Source organism: Schistocerca nitens, chromosome 11 (genome assembly GCF_023898315.1).
Source record: "Schistocerca nitens isolate TAMUIC-IGC-003100 chromosome 11, iqSchNite1.1, whole genome shotgun sequence".
In the NCBI taxonomy this organism is placed as follows: domain Eukaryota; kingdom Metazoa; phylum Arthropoda; class Insecta; order Orthoptera; family Acrididae; genus Schistocerca; species Schistocerca nitens.
Genome location: NC_064624.1, coordinates 4,491,151 through 4,511,833, shown reverse-complemented (window position 1 = coordinate 4,511,833; position 20,683 = coordinate 4,491,151).

Here is a 20,683-nt window from a genome sequence, read left to right as displayed (position 1 = left end):
ACACACACATTGCGTCGAGATTCAATACATCGTCCGACAGCCGACCTGTCTCCAAGGGTCTATTGCTGCCTCGGGCACCTTATGGTCGTTCTGCTGTGACTCTAGTTTTCCGAATACGACGCATAACTGACAGTTAATTGTAACGTTCAGAGCTTCTTAATGACGATGGAACACACAAATTGCGTCGAGATTCAATACATCGTCCTCCAGCCGACTTGTCTCCGAGGTACTATTGGTGCCCCGGGCACCCTATGGTCGTTCTCCTGTGAGTCTAGTTTTTCGAATCCGACGCAAAACTGACAGTTAATTGTAACGTTCAGAGCCTCTTAATGACGATGGAACACACACATTGCGTCGAGATTCAATACATCGTCCGACAGCCGACCTGTCTCCAAGGGTCTATTGCTGCCTCGGGCACCTTATGGTCGTTCTGCTGTGAGTCTAGTTTTCCGAATACGACGCATAACTGACAGTTAATTGTAACGTTCAGAGCCTCTTAATGACGATGGAACACACAAATTGCGTCGAGATTCAATACATCGTCCTCCAGCCGACTTGTCTCCAAGGGTCTAGTGCTGCCTCGGGCACCTTATGGTCGTTCTCCTGTGAGTCTAGATTTTCGATTCCGACGCAAAACTGACAGATAATTGTAACTTTCAGAGCCTCTTAATGACGATGGAACACACAAACTGCGTCGAGATTCAATACATCGTCCTACAGCCGACCTGTCTCCAAGGGTCTATTGCTGCCTCGGGCACCTTATGGTCGTTCTCCTGTGAGTCTAGTTTTCCGAATACGACGCATAACTGACAGTTAATTGTAACGTTCAGAGCCTGTTAATGACGATGGAACACACAAATTGCGTCGCGATTCAATACATCGTCCTCCAGCCGACTTGTCTCCAAGGGTCTAGTGCTGCCTCGGGCACCTTATGGTCGTTCTCCTGTAAGTCTAGATTTTCGAATCCGACGCAAAACTGACAGTTAATTGTAACGTTCAGAGCCTCTTAATGACGATGGAACACACAAATTGCGTCGCGATTCAATACATCGTCCTCCAGCCGACTTGTCTCCAAGGGTCTATAGCTGCCTCGGGCACCTTATCGTCGTTCTCTTGTGAGTCTAGTTTTTCGAATCCGACGCAAAACTGACAGTTAATTGTAACGTTCAGAGCCTCTTAATGACGATGGAACACACAAATTGCGTCGAGATTCAATACATCGTCCGACAGCCGACCTGTCTCCAAGGGTCTGTTGCTGCCTCGGGCACCTTATGGTCGTTCCCCTGTGAGTCTAGTTTTCGAATACGACGCATAACTGACAGTTAATTGTAACGTTCAGAGCCTCTTAATGACGATGGAACACACAAATTGCGTCGAGATTCAATACATCGTCCAACAGCAGACCTGTCTCCAAGGGTCTATTGCTGCCTCGGGCACCTTATGGTCGTTCTGCTGTGAGTCTAGTTTACCGAAAACGACCCATAACTGACAGTTAATTGTAACGTTCAGAGCCTCTTGATGACGATGGAACACACAAATTGCGTCGCGATTCAAAACATCGTCCTCCAGCCGACTTGTCTCCAAGGGTCTAGTGCTACCTCGGGCACCTTATGGTCGTTCTTCTGTGAGTCTACATTTTCGAATCCGACGTAAAACTGACAGTTAATTGTGAGATTCAGAGCCCCTTAACGACGATGGAACACACAAATTGCGTCGCGATTCATTACATCGTCCTCCAGCCGACTTGTCTCCAAGGGTCTATTGCTGCCTCGGGCACCTTATGGTCGTTCTCCTGTGAGTCTAGTTTTTCGAATCCGAAGCAAAACTGACAGTTAATTGTAACGTTCAGAGCCTCTTAATGACGATGGAACACACACATTGCGTCGAGATTCAATACATCGTCCGACAGCCGACCTGTCTCCAAGGGTCTATTGCTGCCTCGGGCACCTTATGGTCGTTCTGCTGTGACTCTAGTTTTCCGAATACGACGCATAACTGACAGTTAATTGTAACGTTCAGAGCCTCTTAATGACGATGGAACACACAAATTGCGTCGCGATTCAATACATCGTCCTCCAGCCGACTTGTCTCCGAGGTATTATTGCTGCCCCGGGCACCTTATGGTCGTTCTCCTGTGAGTCTAGTTTTTCGAATCCGACGCAAAACTGACAGTTAATTGTAACGTTCAGAGCCTCTTAATGACGATGGAACACACACATTGCTTCGAGATTCAATACATCGTCCGACAGCCGACCTGTCTCCAAGGGTCTATTGCTGCCTCGGGCACCTTATGGTCGTTCTCCTGTGAGTCTAGTTTTCCGAATACGACGCATAACTGACAGTTAATTGTAACGTTCAGAGCCTGTTAATGACGATGGAACACACAAATTGCGTCGCGATTCAATACATCGTCCTCCAGCCGACTTGTCTCCAAGGGTCTATTGCTGCCTCGGGCACCTTATGGTCGTTCTCCTGTGAGTCTAGATTTTCGAATCCGACGCAAAACTGACAGTTAATTGTAACGTTCAGAGCCTCTTAATGACGATGGAACACACAAATTGCGTCGCGATTCAATACATCGTCCTCCAGCCGAATGTCTCCAAGGGTCTATAGCTGCCTCGGGAACCTTATCGTCGTTCTCCTGTGAGTCTAGTTTTTCGAATCCGACGCAAAACTGACAGTTAATTGTAACGTTCAGAGCCTCTTAATGACGATGGAACACACAAATTGCGTCGCGATTGAATACATCGTCCTCCAGCCAACTTGTCTCCGAGGTACTATTGCTGCCCCGGGCACCTTCTGGTCGTTCTCCTAGGTGGGTAGTTTTTCGAATCCGGCGCAAAACTGACAGTTAATTGTAACGTTCAGAGCCTCTTAATGACGATGGAACACACAAATTGCGTCGCGATTCAATACATCGTCCTCCAGCCGACTTGTCTCCGAGGTACTATTGCTGCCCCGGGCACTTTTGGTCGTTCTCCTAGGAGTGTAGTTTTTCGAATCCGGCGCAAAACTGACAGTTAATTGTAACGTTCAGAGCCTCTTAATGACGATGGAACACACAAATTGCGTCGCGATTCAATACATCGTCCTCCAGCCGACTTGGCTCCAAGGGTCTAGTGCTGCTTCGGGCACCTTATCGTCGTTCTCCTGTGAGTCTAGATTTTCGAATCCGACGCAAAACTGACAGTGAATTGTAACGTTCAGAGCCTCTTAATGACGATGGAACACACAAATTGCGTCGCGATTCAATACATCGTCCTCCAGCCGACTTGGCTCCAAGGGTCTAGTGCTGCTTCGGGCACCTTATGGACGTTCTCCTGTGAGTCTAGATTTTCGAATCCGACGCAAAACTGACTGTTAATTGTAACGTTCAGAGCCTGTTAATGACGATGGAACACACAAATTGCGTCGCAATTCAATACATCGTCCTCCAGCCGACTTGTCTCCGAGGTACTATTGCTGCCCCGGGCACCTTTTGGTCGTTCTCCTAGGAGTGTAGTTTTTCGAATCCGGCGCAAAACTGACAGTTAATTGTAACGTTCAGAGCCTCTTAATGACGATGGAACACACACATTGCGTCGAGATTCAATACATCGTCCGACAGCCGACCTGTCTCCAAGGGTCTATTGCTGCCTCGGGCACCTTATGGTCGTTCTGCTGTGACTCTAGTTTTCCGAATACGACGCATAACTGACAGTTAATTGTAACGTTCAGAGCTTCTTAATGACGATGGAACACACAAATTGCGTCGAGATTCAATACATCGTCCTCCAGCCGACTTGTCTCCGAGGTACTATTGCTGCCCCGGGCACCCTATGGTCGTTCTCCTGTGAGTCTAGTTTTTCGAATCCGACGCAAAACTGACAGTTAATTGTAACGTTCAGAGCCTCTTAATGACGATGGAACACACACATTGCGTCGAGATTCAATACATCGTCCGACAGCCGACCTGTCTCCAAGGGTCTATTGCTGCCTCGGGCACCTTATGGTCGTTCTGCTGTGAGTCTAGTTTTCCGAATACGACGCATAACTGACAGTTAATTGTAACGTTCAGAGCCTCTTAATGACGATGGAACACACAAATTGCGTCGAGATTCAATACATCGTCCTCCAGCCGACTTGTCTCCAAGGGTCTAGTGCTGCCTCGGGCACCTTATGGTCGTTCTCCTGTGAGTCTAGATTTTCGATTCCGACGCAAAACTGACAGATAATTGTAACTTTCAGAGCCTCTTAATGACGATGGAACACACAAACTGCGTCGAGATTCAATACATCGTCCTACAGCCGACCTGTCTCCAAGGGTCTATTGCTGCCTCGGGCACCTTATGGTCGTTCTCCTGTGAGTCTAGTTTTCCGAATACGACGCATAACTGACAGTTAATTGTAACGTTCAGAGCCTGTTAATGACGATGGAACACACAAATTGCGTCGCGATTCAATACATCGTCCTCCAGCCGACTTGTCTCCAAGGGTCTAGTGCTGCCTCGGGCACCTTATGGTCGTTCTCCTGTGAGTCTAGATTTTCGAATCCGACGCAAAACTGACAGTTAATTGTAACGTTCAGAGCCTCTTAATGACGATGGAACACACAAATTGCGTCGCGATTCAATACATCGTCCTCCAGCCGACTTGTCTCCAAGGGTCTATAGCTGCCTCGGGCACCTTATCGTCGTTCTCCTGTGAGTCTAGTTTTTCGAATCCGACGCAAAACTGACAGTTAATTGTAACGTTCAGAGCCTCTTAATGACGATGGAACACACAAATTGCGTCGAGATTCAATACATCGTCCGACAGCCGACCTGTCTCCAAGGGTCTGTTGCTGCCTCGGGCACCTTATGGTCGTTCCCCTGTGAGTCTAGTTTTCGAATACGACGCATAACTGACAGTTAATTGTAACGTTCAGAGCCTCTTAATGACGATGGAACACACAAATTGCGTCGAGATTCAATACATCGTCCAACAGCAGACCTGTCTCCAAGGGTCTATTGCTGCCTCGGGCACCTTATGGTCGTTCTGCTGTGAGTCTAGTTTACCGAAAACGACCCATAACTGACAGTTAATTGTAACGTTCAGAGCCTCTTGATGACGATGGAACACACAAATTGCGTCGCGATTCAAAACATCGTCCTCCAGCCGACTTGTCTCCAAGGGTCGAGTGCTACCTCGGGCACCTTATGGTCGTTCTTCTGTGAGTCTACATTTTCGAATCCGACGTAAAACTGACAGTTAATTGTGAGATTCAGAGCCCCTTAACGACGATGGAACACACAAATTGCGTCGCGATTCATTACATCGTCCTCCAGCCGACTTGTCTCCAAGGGTCTATTGCTGCCTCGGGCACCTTATGGTCGTTCTCCTGTGAGTCTAGTTTTTCGAATCCGAAGCAAAACTGACAGTTAATTGTAACGTTCAGAGCCTCTTAATGACGATGGAACACACACATTGCGTCGAGATTCAATACATCGTCCGACAGCCGACCTGTCTCCAAGGGTCTATTGCTGCCTCGGGCACCTTATGGTCGTTCTGCTGTGACTCTAGTTTTCCGAATACGACGCATAACTGACAGTTAATTGTAACGTTCAGAGCCTCTTAATGACGATGGAACACACAAATTGCGTCGCGATTCAATACATCGTCCTCCAGCCGACTTGTCTCCGAGGTATTATTGCTGCCCCGGGCACCTTATGGTCGTTCTCCTGTGAGTCTAGTTTTTCGAATCCGACGCAAAACTGACAGTTAATTGTAACGTTCAGAGCCTCTTAATGACGATGGAACACACACATTGCTTCGAGATTCAATACATCGTCCGACAGCCGACCTGTCTCCAAGGGTCTATTGCTGCCTCGGGCACCTTATGGTCGTTCTCCTGTGAGTCTAGTTTTCCGAATACGACGCATAACTGACAGTTAATTGTAACGTTCAGAGCCTGTTAATGACGATGGAACACACAAATTGCGTCGCGATTCAATACATCGTCCTCCAGCCGACTTGTCTCCAAGGGTCTATTGCTGCCTCGGGCACCTTATGGTCGTTCCCCTGTGAGTCTAGATTTTCGAATCCGACGCAAAACTGACAGTTAATTGTAACGTTCAGAGCCTCTTAATGACGATGGAACACACAAATTGCGTCGCGATTCAATACATCGTCCTCCAGCCGAATGTCTCCAAGGGTCTATAGCTGCCTCGGGAACCTTATCGTCGTTCTCCTGTGAGTCTAGTTTTTCGAATCCGACGCAAAACTGACAGTTAATTGTAACGTTCAGAGCCTCTTAATGACGATGGAACACACAAATTGCGTCGCGATTGAATACATCGTCCTCCAGCCAACTTGTCTCCGAGGTACTATTGCTGCCCCGGGCACCTTTTGGTCGTTCTCCTAGGTGGGTAGTTTTTCGAATCCGGCGCAAAACTGACAGTTAATTGTAACGTTCAGAGCCTCTTAATGACGATGGAACACACAAATTGCGTCGCGATTCAATACATCGTCCTCCAGCCGACTTGTCTCCGAGGTACTATTGCTGCCCCGGGCACTTTTGGTCGTTCTCCTAGGAGTGTAGTTTTTCGAATCCGGCGCAAAACTGACAGTTAATTGTAACGTTCAGAGCCTCTTAATGACGATGGAACACACAAATTGCGTCGCGATTCAATACATCGTCCTCCAGCCGACTTGGCTCCAAGGGTCTAGTGCTGCTTCGGGCACCTTATCGTCGTTCTCCTGTGAGTCTAGATTTTCGAATCCGACGCAAAACTGACAGTGAATTGTAACGTTCAGAGCCTCTTAATGACGATGGAACACACAAATTGCGTCGCGATTCAATACATCGTCCTCCAGCCGACTTGGCCCCAAGGGTCTAGTGCTGCTTCGGGCACCTTATGGACGTTCTCCTGTGAGTCTAGATTTTCGAATCCGACGCAAAACTGACTGTTAATTGTAACGTTCAGAACCTGTTAATGACGATGGAACACACAAATTGCGTCGCAATTCAATACATCGTCCTCCAGCCGACATGTCTCCGAGGTACTATTGCTGCCCCGGGCACCTTTTGGTCGTTCTCCTAGGAGTGTAGTTTTTCGAATCCGGCGCAAAACTGAAAGTTAATTGTAACGTTCAGAGCCTCTTAATGACGATGGAACACACACATTGCGTCGAGATTCAATACATCGTCCGACAGCCGACCTGTCTCCAAGGGTCTATTGCTGCCTCGGGCACCTTATGGTCGTTCTGCTGTGACTCTACTTTTCCGAATACGACGCATAACTGACAGTTAATTGCAACGTTCAGAGCCTCTTAATGACGATGGAACACACAAATTGCGTCGAGATTCAATTCATCGTCCTCCAGCCGACTTGTCTCCGAGGTACTATTGCTGCCCCGGGCACCTTATGGTCGTTCTCCTGTGAGTCTAGTTTTTCGAATCCGACGCAAAACAGACAGTTAATTGTAACGTTCAGAGCCTCTTAATGACGATGGAACACACACATTGCGTCGAGATTCAATACATCGTCCGACAGCCGACCTGTCTCCAAGGGTCTACTGCTGCCTCGGGCACCTTATGGTCGTTCTCCTGTGAGTCTAGTTTTCCGAATACGACGCATAACTGACAGTTAATTGTAACGTTCAGAGCCTCTTAATGACGATGGAACACACAAATTGCGTCGAGATTCAATACATCGTCCTCCAGCCGACTTGTCTCCAAGGGTCTAGTGCTGCATCGGGCACCTTATGGTCGTTCTCCTGTGAGTCTAGATTTTCGATTCCGACGCAAAACTGACAGTTAATTGTAACGTTCAGAGCTTCTTAATGACGATGGAACACACAAACTGCGTCGAGATTCAATACATCGTCCGACAGCCGACCTGTCTCCAAGGGTCTATTGCTGCCTCGGGCACCTTATGGTCGTTCTCCTGTGAGTCTATATTTTCGAATCCGACGCAAAACTGACAGTTAATTGTAACGTTCAGAGCCTCTTAATGACGATGGAACACACAAATTGCGTCGCGATTCAATACATTGTCCTCCAGCCGACTTGTCTCCAAGGGTCTATAGCTGCCTCGGGCACCTTATCGTCGTTCTCCTGTGAGTCTAGTTTTTCGAATCCGACGCAAAACTGACAGTTAATTGTAACGTTCAGAGCCTCTTAATGACGATGGAACACACAAATTGCGTCGAGATTCAATACATCGTCCGACAGCCGACCTGTCTCCAAGGGTCTATTGCTGCCTCGGGCACCTTATGGTCGTTCCCCTGTGAGTCTAGTTTTCGAATACGACGCATAACTGACAGTTAATTGTAACGTTCAGAGCCTCTTAATGACGATGGAACACACAAATTGCGTCGAGATTCAATATATCGTCCAACAGCAGACCTGTCTCCAAGGGTCTATTGCTGCCTCGGGCACCTTATGGTCGTTCTGCTGTGAGTCTAGTTTACCGAAAACGACCCATAACTGACAGTTAATTTTAACGTTCAGAGCCTCTTAATGACGATGGAACACACAAATTGCGTTGCGATTCAATACATCGTCCTCCAGCCGACTTGTCTCCAAGGGTCTAGTGCTACCTCGGGCACCTTATGGTCGTTCTTCTGTGAGTCTAGATTTTCGAATCCGACGTAAAAGTGACAGTTAATTGTGAGATTCAGAGCCCCTTAACGACGATGGAACACACAAATTGCGTCGCGATTCATTACATCGTCCTCCAGGCTACTTGTCTCCAAGGGTCTATTGCTGCCTCGGGCACCTTATGGTCGTTCTCCTGTGAGTCTAGTTTTTCGAATCCGAAGCAAAACTGACAGTTAATTGTAACGTTCAGAGCCTCTTAATGACGATGGAACACACACATTGCGTCGAGATTCAATACATCGTCCGACAGCCGACCTGTCTCCAAGGGTCTATTGCTGCCTCGGGCACCTTATGGTCGTTCTGCTGTGACTCTAGTTTTCCGAATACGACGCATAACTGACAGTTAATTGTAACGTTCAGAGCCTCTTAATGACGATGGAACACACAAATTGCGTCGCGATTCAATACATCGTCCTCCAGCCGACTTGTCTCCGAGGTATTATTGCTGCCCCGGGCACCTTATGGTCGTTCTCCTGTGAGTCTAGTTTTTCGAATCCGACGCAAAACTGACAGTTAATTGTAACGTTCAGAGCCTCTTAATGACGATGGAACACACACATTGCGTCGAGATTCAATACATCGTCCGACAGCCGACCTGTCTCCAAGGGTCTATTGCTGCCTCGGGCACCTTATGGTCGTTCTCCTGTGAGTCTAGTTTTCCGAATACGACGCATAACTGACAGTTAATTGTAACGTTCAGAGCCTGTTAATGACGATGGAACACACAAATTGCGTCGCGATTCAATACATCGTCCGGCAGCCGACTTGTCTCCAAGGGTCTAGTGCTGCCTCGGGCACCTTATGGTCGTTCTCCTGTGAGTCTAGATTTTCGATTCCGACGCAAAACTGACAGTTAATTGTAACGTTCAGAGCCTCTTAATGACGATGGAACACACAAACTGCGTCGAGATTCAATACATCGTCCGACAGCCGACCTGTCTCCAAGGGTCAATTGCTGCCTCGGGCACCTTATGGTCGTTCTCCTGTGAGTCTAGTTTTCCGAATACGACGCATAACTGACAGTTAATTGTAACGTTCAGAGCCTGTTAGTGACGATGGAACACACAAATTGCGTCGCGATTCAATACATCGTCCTCCAGCCGACTTGTCTCCAAGGGTCTAGTGCTGCCTCGGGCACCTTATGGTCGTTCTCCTGTGAGTCTAGATTTTCGAATCCGACGCAAAACTGACAGTTAATTGTAACGTTCAGAGCCTCTTAATGACGATGGAACACACAAATTGCGTCGCGATTCAATACATCGTCCTCCAGCCGACTTGTCTCCAAGAGTCTATAGCTGCCTCGGGAACCTTATCGTCGTTCTCCTGTGAGTCTAGTTTTTCGAATCCGACGCAAAACTGACAGTTAATTGTAACGTTCAGAGCCTCTTAATGACGATGGAACACACAAATTGCGTCGAGATTCAATACATCGTCCGACAGCCGACCTGTCTCCAAGGGTCTATTGCTGCCTCGGGCACCTTATGGTCGTTCTGATGTGACTCTAGTTTTCCGAATACGACGCATAACTGACAGTTAATTGTAACGTTCAGAGCCTCTTAATGACGATGGAACACACAAACTGCGTCGCGATTCAATACATCGTCCTCCAGCCGACTTGTCTCCAAGGGTCTATAGCTGCCTCTGGCACCTTATCGTCGTTCTCCTGTGAGTCTAGTTTTTCGAATCCGACGCAAAACTGACAGTTAATTGTAACGTTCGGAGCCTCTTAATGACGATGGGACACACAAATTGCGTCGAGATTCAATACATCGTCCGACAGCCGACCTGTCTCCAAGGGTCTATTGCTGCCTCGGGCACCTTATGGTCGTTCTCCTGTGAGTCTAGTTTTCCGAATACGACGCATAACTGACTGTTAATTGTAACGTTCAGAGCCTGTTAATGACGATGGAACACACAAATTGCGTCGCGATTCAATACATCGTCCTCCAGCCGACTTGTCTCCGAGGTACTATTGCTGCCCCGGGCACCTTTTGGTCGTTCTCCTAGGAGTGTAGTTTTTCGAATCCGGCGCAAAACTGACAGTTAATTGTAACGTTCAGAGCCTCTTAATGACGATGGAACACACAAATTGCGTCGCGATTCAATACATCGTCCTCCAGCCGACTTGTCTCCAACGGTCTAGTGCTGCTTCGGGCACCTTATGGTCGTTCTCCTGTGAGTCTAGATTTTCGAATCCGACGCAAAACCGACAGTTAATTGTAACGTTCAGAGCCTGTTAATGACGATGGAACACACAAATTGCGTCGCGATTCAATACATCGTCCTCCAGCCGACTTGTCTCCAAGGGTCTATTGCTGCCTCGGGCACCTTATGGTCGTTCTCCTGTGAGTCTAGTTTTCCGAATACGACGCATAACTGACAGTTAATTGTAACGTTCAGAGCCTGTTAATGACGATGGAACACACAAATTGCGTCGCGATACAATACATCGTCCTCTAGCCGACTTGTCTCCGAGGTACTATTGCTGCCCCGGGCACTTTTGGTCGTTCTCCTAGGAGTGTAGTTTTTCGAATCCGACGCAAAACTGACAGTTAATTGTAACGTTCAGAGCCTCTTAATGACGATGGAACACACAAATTGCGTCGCGATTCAATACATCGTCCTCCAGCCGACTTGGCTCCAAGGGTCTAGTGCTGCTTCGGGCACCTTATCGTCGTTCTCCTGTGAGTCTAGATTTTCGAATCCGACGCAAAACTGACAGTTAATTGTAACGTTCAGAGCCTCTTAATGACGATGGAACACACAAATTGCGTCGAGATTCAATACATCGTCCGACAGCCGACCTGTCTCCAAGGGTCTATTGCTGCCTCGGGCACCTTATGGTCGTTCTGCTGTGAGTCTAGTTTTCCGAATACGACGCATAACTGGCAGTTAATTGTAACGTTCAGAGCCTGTTAATGACGATGGAACACACAAATTGCGTCGCGATTCAATACATCGTCCTCCAGCCGACTTGTCTCCAAGGGTCTAGTGCTGCCTCGGTCACCTTATGGTCGTTCTCCTGTGAGTCTAGATTTTCGAATCCGACGCAAAACTGACAGTTAATTGTAACGTTCAGAGCCTCTGAATGACGATGGACCACACAAATTGGGTCGCGATTCAATACATCGTCCTCCAGCCGACTTGTCTCCAAGGGTCTATAGCTGCCTCAGCCACCTTATCGTCGTTCTCCTGTGAGTCTAGTTTTTCGATTCCGACGCAAAACTGACAATTGTAACATTCAGAGCATCTTAATGACGATGGGACACACCAATTGCGTCGAGATTCAATACATCGTCCGACAGCCGACCTGTCTCCAAGGGTCTATTACTGCCTCGGGCACCTTATGGTCGTTCTCCTGTGAGTCTAGTTTTCGAATACGACGCATAACTGACAGTTAATTGTAACGTTCAGAGCCTGTTAATGACGATGGAACACACAAATTGCGTCGCGATTCAATACATCGTCCTCCAGCCGACTTGTCTCCGAGGTACTATTGCTGCCCCGGGCACCTTTTGGTCGTTCTCCTAGGAGTGTAGTTTTTCGAATCCGGCGCAAAACTGACAGTTAATTGTAACGTTCAGAGCCTCTTAATGACGATGGAACACACAAATTGCGTCGCGATTCAATACATCGTCCTCCAGCCGACTTGTCTCCAAGGGTCTAGTGCTATCTCGGGCACCTTATAGTCGTTCACCTGTGAGTCTAGATTTTCGAATCCGACGCAAAACCTACAGTTAATTGTAACGTTCAGAGCCTGTTAATGGCGATGGAACACACAAATTGCGTCGCGATTCAATACATCGTCCTCCAGCCGACTTGTCTCCAAGGGTCTATAGCTGCCTCGGGCACCTTATGGTCGTTCTCCTGTGAGTCTAGTTTTTCGAATCCGACGCAAAACTGACAGTTAATTGTAACGTTCAGAGCCTCTTAATGACGATGGAACACAGAAATTGCGTCGCGAATCAATACATCGTCCTCCAGCCGAATTGTCTCCAAGGGTCTAGTGCTGCCACGGGCACCTTATGGTCGTTCTCCTGTGAGTCTAGATTTTCGAATCCGACGCAAAACTGACAGTTAATTGTAACGTTCAGAGCCTCTTAATGACGATGGAACACACAAATTGCGTCGCGATTCATTACATCGTCCTCCAGCCGACTTGTCTCCAAGGGTCTGTCTATTGCTCCCTCGGGCACCTTATGGTCGTTCCCCTGTGAGTCTAGTTTTTCGAATCCGACGCAAAACTGACAGTTAATTGTAACGTTCAAAGCCTCTTAATGACGATGGAACACACACATTGCGTCGAGATTCAATACATCGTCCGACAGCCGACCTGTCTCCAAGGGTCTATTGCTGCCTCGGGCACCTTATGGTCGTTCTGCTGTGACTCTAGTTTTCCGAATACGACGCATAACTGACAGTTAATTGTAACGTTCAGAGCCTCTTAATGACGATGGAACACACAAATTGCGTCGCGATTCAATACATCGTCCGACAGCCGACTTGTCTCCAAGGGTCTATTGCTGCCTCGGGCACCTTATGGTCGTTCTCCTGTGAGTCTAGTTTTCCGAATACGACGCTTAACTGACAGTAATTGTAACGTTCAGAGCCTGTTAATGACGATGGAACACACAAATTGCGTCACGATTCAATACATCGTCCTCCAGCCGACTTGTCTCCGAGGTACTATTGCTGCCCCGGGCACTTTTGGTCGTTCTCCTAGGAGTGTAGTTTTTCGAATCCGGCGCTAAACTGACAGTTAATTGTAACGTTCAGAGCCTCTTAATGACGATGGAACACACAAATTGCGTCGCGATTCAATACATCGTCCTCCAGCCGACTTGTCTCAAAGTGTCTAGTGCTGCCTCGGGCACCTTATGGTCGTTCTCCTGTGAGTCTAGGTTTTCGAATCCGACGCAAAACCGACAGTTAATTGTAACATTCAGAGCCTGTTAATGGCGATGGAACACACAAATTGCGTCGCGATTCAATACATCGTCCTCCAGCCGACTTGTCTCCAAGGGTCTATAGCTGCCTCTGGCACCTTATGGTCGTTCTCCTGTGAGTCTAGTTTTTCGAATCCGACGCAAAACTGACAGTTAATTGTAACGTTCAGAGCCTCTTAATGACGATGGAACACAGAGATTGCGTCGCGAATCAATACATCGTCCTCCAGCCGAATTGTCTCCAAGGGTCTAGTGCTGCCACGGGCACCTTATGGTCGTTCTCCTGTGCGTCTAGATTTTCGAATCCGACGCAAAACTGACAGTTAATTGTAACGTTCAGAGCCTCTTAATGACGATGGAACACACAAATTGCGTCGCGATTCAATACATCGTCCTACAGCCGACTTGTCTCCAAGGGTCTATTGCTGCCTCGGGCACCTTATCGTCGTTCTCCTGTGAGTCTACTTTTTCGAATCCGACGCAAAACTGACAGTTAATTGTAACGTTCAGAGCCTCTTAATGACGATGGAACACACAAATTGCGTCGAGATTCAATACATCGTCCAACAGCAGACCTGTCTCCAAGGGTCTATTTCTGCCTCGGGCACCTTATGGTCGTTCTGCTGTGAGTCTAGTTTACCGAAAACGACCCCTAACTGACAGTTAATTGTAACGTTCAGAGCCTCTTAATGACGATGGAACACACAAATTGCGTCGCGATTCAATACATCGTCCTCAAGCCGACTTGTCTCCGAGGTACTATTGCTGCCCCGGGCACCTTTTGCTCGTTCTCCTAGGAGTGTAGTTTTTCGAATCCGGCGCAAAACTGACAGTTAATTGTAACGTTCAGAGCCTCCTAATGACGATGGAACACACAAATTGCGTCGCGATTCAATACATCGTCCTCCAGCCGACTTGTCTCCAAGGGTCTAGTGCTGCCTCGGGCACCTTATGGTCGTTTTCCTGTGAGTCTAGATTTTCGAATCCGACGCAAAACCTACAGTTAATTGTAACGTTCAGAGCCTGTTAATGGCGATGGAACACACAAATTGCGTCGCGATTCAGTACATCGTCCTCCAGCCGACTTGTCTCGAAGGGTCTATAGCTGCCTCGGGCACCTTATGGTCGTTCTCCTGTGAGTCTAGTTTTTCGAATCCGACGCAAAACTGACAGTTAATTGTAACGTTCAGAGCCTCTTAATGACGATGGAACACAGAAATTGCGTCGCGAATCAATACATCGTCCTCCAGCCGAATTGTCTCCAAGGGTCTAGTGCTGCCACGGGCACCTTATGGTCGTTCTCCTGTGAGTCTAGATTCTCGAATCCGACGCAAAACTGACAGTTAATTGTAACGTTCAGAGCCTCTTAATGACGATGGAACACACACATTTCGTCGCGATTCAATACATCGTCCTACAGCCGACTTGTCTCCAAGGGTCTATTGCTGCCTCGGGCACCTTATGGTCGTTCTCCTGTGAGTCTAGTTTTCCGAATCCGACGCAAAACTGACAGTTAATTGTAACGTTCAGAGCCTCTTAATCACGATGGAACACACAAATTGCATCGAGATTCAATACATCGTCCAACAGCAGACCTGTCTCCAAGGGTCTATTTCTGCCTCGGGCACCTTATGGTCGTTCTGCTGGGAGTCTAGTTTACCGAAAACGACCCATAACTGACAGTTAATTGTAACGTTCAGAGCCTCTTAATGACGATGGAACACACAAATTGCGTCGCGATTCAATACATCGTCCTCCAGCCGACTTGTCTCCAAGGGTCTAGTGCTACCTCGGGCACCTTATGGTCGTTCTTCTGTGAGTCTAGATTTTCGAATCCGACGCAAAACTGACAGTTAATTGTGAGATTCAGAGCCCCTTAACGACGATGGAACACACAAATTGCGTCGCGATTCAACACATCGTCCTCCAGCCGACTTGTCTCCAAGGGTCTGTCTATTGCTCCCTCGGGCACCTTATGGTCGTTCCCCTGTGAGTCTAGTTTTTCGAATCCGACGCAAAACTGACAGTTAATTGTAACGTTCAAAGCCTCTTAATGACGATGGAACACACACATTGCGTCGAGATTCAATACATCGTCCGACAGCCGACCTGTCTCCAAGGGTCTATTGCTGTCTCGGGCACCTTATGGTCGTTCTGCTGTGACTCTAGTTTTCCGAATACGACGCATAACTGACAGTTAATTGTAACGTTCAGAGCCTCTTAATGACGATGGAACACACAAATTGCGTCGCGATTCAATACATCGTCCGACAGCCGACTTGTCTCCAAGGGTCTATTGCTGCCTCGGGCACCTTATTGTCGTTCTCCTGTGAGTCTAGTTTTCCGAATACGACGCTTAACTGACAGTAATTGTAACGTTCAGAGCCTGTTAATGACGATGGAACACACAAATTGCGTCGCGATTCAATACATCGTCCTCCAGCCGACTTGTCTCCGAGGTACTATTGCTGCCCCGGGCACTTTTGGTCGTTCTCCTAGGAGTGTAGTTTTTCGAATCCGGCGCTAAACTGACAGTTAATTGTAACGTTCAGAGCCTCTTAATGACGATGGAACACACAAATTGCGTCGCGATTCAATACATCGTCCTCCAGCCGACTTGTCTCCAAGGGTCTAGTGCTACCTCGGGCACCTTATGGTCGTTCTTCTGTGAGTCTAGATTTTCGAATCCGACGCAAAACTGACAGTTAATTGTGAGATTCAGAGCCCCTTAACGACGATGGAACACACAAATTGCGTCGCGATTCATTACATCGTCCTCCAGCCGACTTGTCTCCAAGGGTCTGTCTATTGCTCCCTCGGGCACCTTATGGTCGTTCTCCTGTGAGGCTAGTTTTTCGAATCCGACGCAAAACTGACAGTTAATTGTAACGTTCAAAGCCTCTTAATGACGATGGAACACACAAATTGCGTCGCGATTCAATACATCGTCCGACAGCCGACCTGTCTCCAAGGGTCTATTGCTGCCTCGGGCACCTTATGGTCGTTCTGCTGTGACTCTAGTTTTCGAATACGACGCATAACTGACAGTTAATTGTAACGTTCAGAGCCTCTTAATGACGATGGAACACACAAATTGCGTCGCGATTCAATACATCGTCCGACAGCTGACTTGTCTCCAAGGGTCTATTGCTGCCTCGGGCACCTTATGGTCGTTCTCCTGTGAGTCTAGTTTTCCGAATACGACGCTTAACTGACAGTTAATTGTAACGTTCAGAGCCTGTTAATGACGATGGAACACACAAATTGCGTCGCGATTCAATACATCGTCCTCCAGCCGACTTGTCTCCGAGGTACTATTGCTGCCCCGGGCACTTTTGGTCGTTCTCCTAGGAGTGTAGTTTTTCGAATCCGGCGCTAAACTGACAGTTAATTGTAACGTTCAGAGCCTCTTAATGACGATGGAACACACAAATTGCGTCGAGATTCAATACATCGTCCGACAGCCGACCTGTCTCCAAGGGTCTATTGCTGCCACGGGCACCTTATGGTCGTTCTGCTGTGAGTCTAGTTTTCCGAATACGACGCATAACTGACAGTTAATTGTAACGTTCAGAGCCTGTTAATGACGATGGAACACACAAATTGCGTCGCGATTCAATACATCGTCCTCCAGCCGACTTGTCTCCAAGGGTCTATAGCTGCCTCGGGCACCTTATGGTCGTTCTCCTGTGAGTCTAGTTTTTCGAATCCGACGCAAAACTGACAGTTAATTGTAACGTTCAGGGCCTCTTAATGACGATGGGACACACTAATTGCGTCGAGATTCAATACATCGTCCGACAGCCGACCAGTCTCCAAGGGTCTATTGCTGCCTCGGGCACCTTATGGTCGTTCTCCTGTGAGTCTAGTTTTCGAATACGACGCATAACTGACAGTTAATTGTAACGTTCAGAGCCTGTTAATGACGATGGAACACACAAATTGCGTCGCGATTCAATACATCGTCCTCCAGCCGACTTGTCTCCGAGGTACTATTGCTGCCCCGGGCACCTTTTGCTCGTTCTCCTAGGAGTGTAGTTTTTCGAATCCGGCGCTAAACTGACAGTTAATTGTAACGTTCAGAGCCTCTTAATGACGATGGAACACACAAATTGCGTCGAGATTCAATACATCGTCCGACAGCCGACCTGTCTCCAAGGGTCTATTGCTGCCACGGGCACCTTATGGTCGTTCTGCTGTGAGTCTAGTTTTCCGAATAAGACGCATAACTGACAGTTAATTGTAACGTTCAGAGCCTGTTAATGACGATGGAACACACAAATTGCGTCGCGATTCAATACATCGTCCTCCAGCCGACTTCTCTCCAAGGGTCTAGTGCTGCCTCGGGCACCTTATGGTCGTTCTCCTGTGAGTCTAGATTTTCGAATCCGACGCAAAACTGACAGTTAATTGTGACGTTCAGAGCCTCTTAATAACGATGGAACACACAAATTGGGTCGCGATTCAATACATCGTCCTCCAGCCGACTTGTCTCCAAGGGTCTGTAGCTGCCTCGGCCACCTTATGGTCGTTCTCCTGTGAGTCTAGTTTTTCGAATCCGACGCAAAACTGACAGTTAATTGTAACGTTCAAAGCCTCTTAATGACGATGGAACACACAAATTGCGTCGCGATTCAATACATCGTCCGACAGCCGACCTGTCTCCAAGGGTCTATTGCTGCCTCGGGCACCTTATGGTCGTTCTGCTGTGACTCTAGTTTTCGAATACGACGCATAACTGACAGTTAATTGTAACGTTCAGAGCCTCTTAATGACGATGGAACACACAAATTGCGTCGCGATTCAATACATCGTCCGACAGCTGACTTGTCTCCAAGGGTCTATTGCTGCCTCGGGCACCTTATGGTCGTTCTCCTGTGAGTCTAGTTTTCCGAATACGACGCTTAACTGACAGTTAATTGTAACGTTCAGAGCCTGTTAATGACGATGGAACACACAAATTGCGTCGCGATTCAATACATCGTCCTCCAGCCGACTTGTCTCCGAGGTACTATTGCTGCCCCGGGCACTTTTGGTCGTTCTCCTAGGAGTGTAGTTTTTCGAATCCGGCGCTAAACTGACAGTTAATTGTAACGTTCAGAGCCTCTTAATGACGATGGAACACACAAATTGCGTCGAGATTCAATACATCGTCCGACAGCCGACCTGTCTCCAAGGGTCTATTGCTGCCACGGGCACCTTATGGTCGTTCTGCTGTGAGTCTAGTTTTCCGAATACGACGCATAACTGACAGTTAATTGTAACGTTCAGAGCCTGTTAATGACGATGGAACACACAAATTGCGTCGCGATTCAATACATCGTCCTCCAGCCGACTTGTCTCCAAGGGTCTATAGCTGCCTCGGGCACCTTATGGTCGTTCTCCTGTGAGTCTAGTTTTTCGAATCCGACGCAAAACTGACAGTTAATTGTAACGTTCAGGGCCTCTTAATGACGATGGGACACACTAATTGCGTCGAGATTCAATACATCGTCCGACAGCCGACCAGTCTCCAAGGGTCTATTGCTGCCTCGGGCACCTTATGGTCGTTCTCCTGTGAGTCTAGTTTTCGAATACGACGCATAACTGACAGTTAATTGTAACGTTCAGAGCCTGTTAATGACGATGGAACACACAAATTGCGTCGCGATTCAATACATCGTCCTCCAGCCGACTTGTCTCCGAGGTACTATTGCTGCCCCGGGCACCTTTTGGTCGTTCTCCTAGGAGTGTAGTTTTTCGAATCCGGCGCTAAACTGACAGTTAATTGTAACGTTCAGAGCCTCTTAATGACGATGGAACACACAAATTGCGTCGAGATTCAATACATCGTCCGACAGCCGACCTGTCTCCAAGGGTCTATTGCTGCCACGGGCACCTTATGGTCGTTCTGCTGTGAGTCTAGTTTTCCGAATAAGACGCATAACTGACAGTTAATTGTAACGTTCAGAGCCTGTTAATGACGATGGAACACACAAATTGCGTCGCGATTCAATACATCGTCCTCCAGCCGACTTCTCTCCAAGGGTCTAGTGCTGCCTCGGGCACCTTATGGTCGTTCTCCTGTGAGTCTAGATTTTCGAATCCGACGCAAAACTGACAGTTAATTGTGACGTTCAGAGCCTCTTAATAACGATGGAACACACAAATTGGGTCGCGATTCAATACATCGTCCTCCAGCCGACTTGTCTCCAAGGGTCTGTAGCTGCCTCGGCCACCTTATGGTCGTTCTCCTGTGAGTCTAGTTTTTCGAATCCGACGCAAAACTGACAGTTAATTGTAACGTTCAGAGCCTCTTAATGACGATGGGACACACTAATTGCGTCGAGATTCAATACATCGTCCGACAGCCGACCAGTCTCCAAGGGTCTATTGCTGCCTCGGGCACCTCATGGTCGTTCTCCTGTGAGTCTAGTTTTCGAATACGACGCATAACTGACAGTTAATTGTAACGTTCAGAGCCTGTTAATGACGATGGAACACACAAATTGCGTCGCGATTCAATACATCGTCCTCCAGCCGACTTGTCTCCAAGGGTCTATAGCTGCCTCGGGCACCTTATGGTCGTTCTCCTGTGAGTCTAGTTTTTCGAATCCGACGCAAAACTGACAGTTAATTGTAACGTTCAGAGCCTCTTAATGACGATGGAACACAGAAATTGCGTCGCGAATCAATACATCGTCCTCCAGCCGAATTGTCTCCAAGGGTCTAGTGCTGCCACGGGCACCTTATGGTCGTTCTCCTGTGAGTCTAGATTTTCGAATCCGACGCAAAACTGACAGTTAATTGTAACGTTCAGAGCCTCTTAATGACGATGGAACACACAAATTGCGTCGCGATTCATTACATCGTCCTCCAGCCGACTTGTCTCCAAGGGTCTGTCTATTGCTCCCTCGGGCACCTTATGGTCGTTCCCCTGTGAGTCTAGTTTTTCGAATCCGACGCAAAACTGACAGTTAATTGTAACGTTCAGAGCCTCTTAATGACGATGGAACACACAAATTGCGTCGCGATTCAATACATCGTCCGACAGCCGACTTGTCTCCAAGGGTCTATTGCTGCCTCGGGCACCTTATGGTCGTTCTCCTGTGAGTCTAGTTTTCCGAATACGACG